This window comes from Macadamia integrifolia, unplaced genomic scaffold, assembly GCF_013358625.1.
Source record: "Macadamia integrifolia cultivar HAES 741 unplaced genomic scaffold, SCU_Mint_v3 scaffold928, whole genome shotgun sequence".
In the NCBI taxonomy this organism is placed as follows: Eukaryota; Viridiplantae; Streptophyta; class Magnoliopsida; order Proteales; family Proteaceae; genus Macadamia; species Macadamia integrifolia.
Genome location: NW_024870584.1, coordinates 174,593 through 179,133, shown reverse-complemented (window position 1 = coordinate 179,133; position 4,541 = coordinate 174,593).

The window sequence follows — 4,541 nt, the reverse complement described above, 5'->3', positions numbered from 1 at the left end:
GTCATTTATGATCCCACTTTTTCATCAGCTCCTAAAACCTCCACAGCTGAAGGAACTCCATCACTTAAATTGTTGATGTCTGGCATAAAGTAGCGGTCAGACTTTTTCCCAACCAAAATTCAGATGACCATTGTCGGTGGAATTTCTGTTCATCAGTGTCACGTATGAATTTTATCTCATCATTTTCATTAACTGCGTTACTGCAACATAAATTTTGTTCCGGCGTGGAAATGAACTTAAGATAATAATTTTAGGCATGTGAGTTACCAAAACACAAATTTTCTTCTATTCAAGGAATAAACTTGAGATTTAGTTTTTATTTCATATTTGTCTCCCTAGTTGTCGTAAGATATTCTAGTGCACAACACGGGTGAATGTTAACCTTATCAGGGGGAAATATTAGTGAGCCAACAGCTAACCGGTTGTGAGAAGTGTCTCTTTCCAATTCTGATTTAAACAGGGCAGCATACTTTTCTTGGTTTTGGGTGGCTGTGTGAGCTTCAAGTTTAATTGATATGTCTTGATACTTCTTTCAGGTTGGCCAGATTCGAACGAAGAAGGGAGTGACGAAAATATCTTATACTGTTGATTAATTACTTCTCCAAATCAGGGAATTTTACTTTGCAATGCCTATATTTGACAGGTTTTAGGGCAATCCCATATTACTGGTAGTCTGGTACCGAGGGGACTCATTTACTCTCCCGGCTTCTTGTATTTACATTTGATATATATATCCATTGCTGATCCTCTCCAGGGTCTTTCTTCTTTCAGTTCCATATTGCCTCTGCGCCATGTTCTTATAAATGTAAGCTCGGTTAAAATCATACAACCTTAGGTTGCTTAAAATATATCAAATAGGACAAGTTGTGATTGGGAGACGATGCCATGGATTAAGAAACAAGAATTATGAAACGAGTTATCAAACATATCCATGTACATCTTTTGTATGATATGGTAATAAATTGAAATCTTGTTCCACCCATTCTTGGCCGATCCCGGCAGATTCAGTACCAATTTCTGACCGATTCTGGCCATTTTTTAATCGAATTGGATCCGAATCAGTAGTATCCGAGGCAAATTCCAGTTTTTTTTTTAACCCGAATATTATATGGGACCGGCCCTAGAATTGTATTAAAGATGAATCTAATAATTAAAAAAAAAACAGGGACAACTCGGCTTACTCTCAAAACATAAAAGAAAACACCTATAAAAGAAAGATTACATTTTAAGGACGGGCAAACCAGCATTTTTGTTCTCCCGAATGATGCAATTAAGACCACTTGGTAGAGGATCATCACTGTGAAACTCGCATGCAAAATTAGCTTATCAATCTGTTACTCGATTGCTTTCACGAAACGGAAACAAGATGTGAGTTCTCAGAGCCAATTCTGGCTTTTTAAAACACTGAATGGGGCTCCGATCTTTCTAAACCACAAAATCCTACCACCAGCATGTTATTCAGTTCTGAGCTTCCATAGAAGACCTGAAATGACGGTTTTAGGCACTGATATAAGATTGGCCGTGACCAAAAGATTTTTTTTCCATTTTCCCCGATCGGACCTGATATGATCCGATCCGTATCAGCATCGGCAGCAACCGACACTGGTACTGATACAGTGAACTCAACCCTTGGAATATTTTCACTTTTAGCCCATATAAAGTCTTGAGGTCCAATTCTGCATGACCAAGAGTCCCAATAACTCCAGTTCCAGCCCGGCTTTTAGCCATTGGCCCATTTTCAGTGACCTGGGCCTACAGAGTTAATAGAAATGGGCCTCGACCATTGAGAGCCCATTGGGCGACCCCGACTCCGAAAATTAGAAAGGGTCCAGCCGTGCGTGTGCAGAGGAATGGCGGAAGTGATGGCAATTTCGTTATTTAAACAAAATATTCGTCCACTTCAGAAATGAGGTCCAAACTCCCGATATCGTTTCGGAACGAAGGTTGAACCTCAGAAACATCAACCTCTTTGATCTTTATCGCATTCTCTATTCTTGTGTTGCAGACTGTGATCCATTATTGAAGAAGAAAGAGTTGAGTTGGGTTTGCTTCCATTTCTCTCTTCGCTTCTCTCGATGTAAGGTTCATGAATTGATCTGCTTTGGATATATGATGCTGAGTTTTCTTTGCTAATCTCCTTCTGTGTTTGAATGTTCGCATTCCAGTTGTTTAGATTGTTAATTTGTTTTCTCTCTGCTTGTATTGGGATGGAGAACACATTAAGTTACGTTTTGATGCAGCTACCACATCCTCCTTACTAAATAATGAAAACGCAAAAAGAGATTACCCTTTTACTTTTTGGGTTCTTCTTCTTTTGTTGTTACTGTGTGATTACTAAGAAATTGGCTTAGGAAGGATTATAGGGTAATCTCTCCTTCCTTTTCTTAGAAATAGTAATCATTTCCTTGAGTATACATTCTCTTACAGTTCGGAATCAATAACCATTTGGAATGAATTGGAATGCAGCTTCTGGAGTGCTATGATTGACAACTGCTGTTGAGACTTTCTAAACTGAATAGAAATTAAAAGAAAATCATCTTAGGCAATGCAACCCACTACTTTTTGTTATTAGAATAGGTGTAGAGTCAAATGAGTCCAAAATTTTCATCAAAAGTAATTTTGATTTGGATTTCTGCACTGGGTAATGCAGCCATTTTTTAGTCTGTCACACCACATGAGAAGTCGAGGGGATTAATGACGGATCAAGGCAATGAATGGTTTGGGTGGCTCTGTTTTCCCCTGTCAATAGTGATCATCATGGTTGGAGGTTGACTAACATCAGGAGGTTTCTATGAAGAAGTTTCAGGTGCAGTACATGATTAAATAACAAATGAGAGCTCTTCTACAGCATTTTATAACCACATATTGTAATGGTTAGAGATTTGTGAAAGCCCTTTACAACACACTACAAGATCCCTCTCCCATAACCCTATCAGTTGCTTCTAAAGTGGCTTTTCTCTTGGAACATGACTTTAGATGCCCAACAGCTTTTCATGGCCTTATGAATGCTTGTTAACCTTGAGAAATATCCTATGACCATTTGCACTATTCTAGTGATTGGCATATGTATGCTGCAGTATTTGTTTTACCTGAAGTTTCCATTTTGTGTTTCTAATTTAACTATCCCTCTTCATCTTTCTCAAGCTTGGATATTTTGTCATCTTCTCTACAGAGTAGTGGGTCAACCTTGAGTTCCATTGTATATACTCAAAGCAAGCCTTCTGAATGGGATTTCAGTTTATTGAAGTCGAAGAGTGTTCCTTCAAGAAGTGAAGTGAAATGCGTAATTGATTTCTGCAGAAGAAAATGAATGATATTCTGATGGGTATTCTTCGGGTCCAACCTTCAATTAATATCCACAGAATCTCGAAGAATGACCACTTTGTAATAGTTCTAAGTGATGGTTTATTTGACTTCTTCAGCAACGACGAGACGCTAAAGATTATTAACACCTATATTTTGAGCAACCCATTCAGTGATCCTGCAAAGTTCTTGCTGGAACAGATTGTATCAACAACATCTAATAGTACAGGTACACTTAAACATAAATATAATTTCCAGGTTACTTTGTTGATTGATGAATAAAATAATTCTCACTTCTCTTAGTTGCTTTGGGTGGGCATAATTCTAGACTTATCTATTATTAGGTAGCTTGGTCAAAATACTGTGCTGCTTTTCAATGCATCATGATACCAAAAATGATGAGTGACCAAGAGATATATAGGTCTTCACTTGCTTAGGTGATCTTTTTTTGTTCAGACAACATTCATATACATAAATTTGACATCATAGTTTTTAAGGCGGTAAGACGACGGAGGCGTTTGAGGGTCTTTCGGAACGCCTTAGCGATAAGGCGGGCATAAAGCGTCGCCTTATCGACTAAAACGTTCCTGTGTAATTTTTTTTTATAAAACCAATCTATTTGGCTAAAATCCTAGTTGAATCCTATTGCTCATATATTAAATAAATATTAAAGGTTCATATTCATACCAATGTAAGATATTCATTAAGAAAACAAATCAATAAAGTGAATAAACTAAGTTCATCAATCATCAATCATCAATCATCAATTATATTAACATATAATATAAATACATAATTATGAAACAAAATTATAAATATAAAGAAAAGAAAAGACATAAAAAATATAAGTATTTATTATACTTACCTCTATGATGCCAAAATGAGTGCCTAAGCCCTAAGGTCATCCACTATATTTCTACTCCTGTCAAAGAAGAATGAAGCTCACTGCTGCCAGAACAAGCTCACCGAAGCAAAATGGTCTATTGGATCAGTGGTTCTTCCTTGTTCCTTGATTCATTCTCAAAGCCTTTTCTTAAAACCCTTGACAAAATGCAAACCCTGTTTGTGAATCATATTTTTGTTTTGTTTGTTTTGGTTATTTTTTGTGGAGTAAAGCTGATTCCATACATCTCAAGTGTTAACAAAACCATACACCTACCAATAAAAAATCTATATTTGGAATCTTCATCAAGTAATTTTAAAATGTGTTTTAAAATAAAAAACCCCATAAGGCGCCA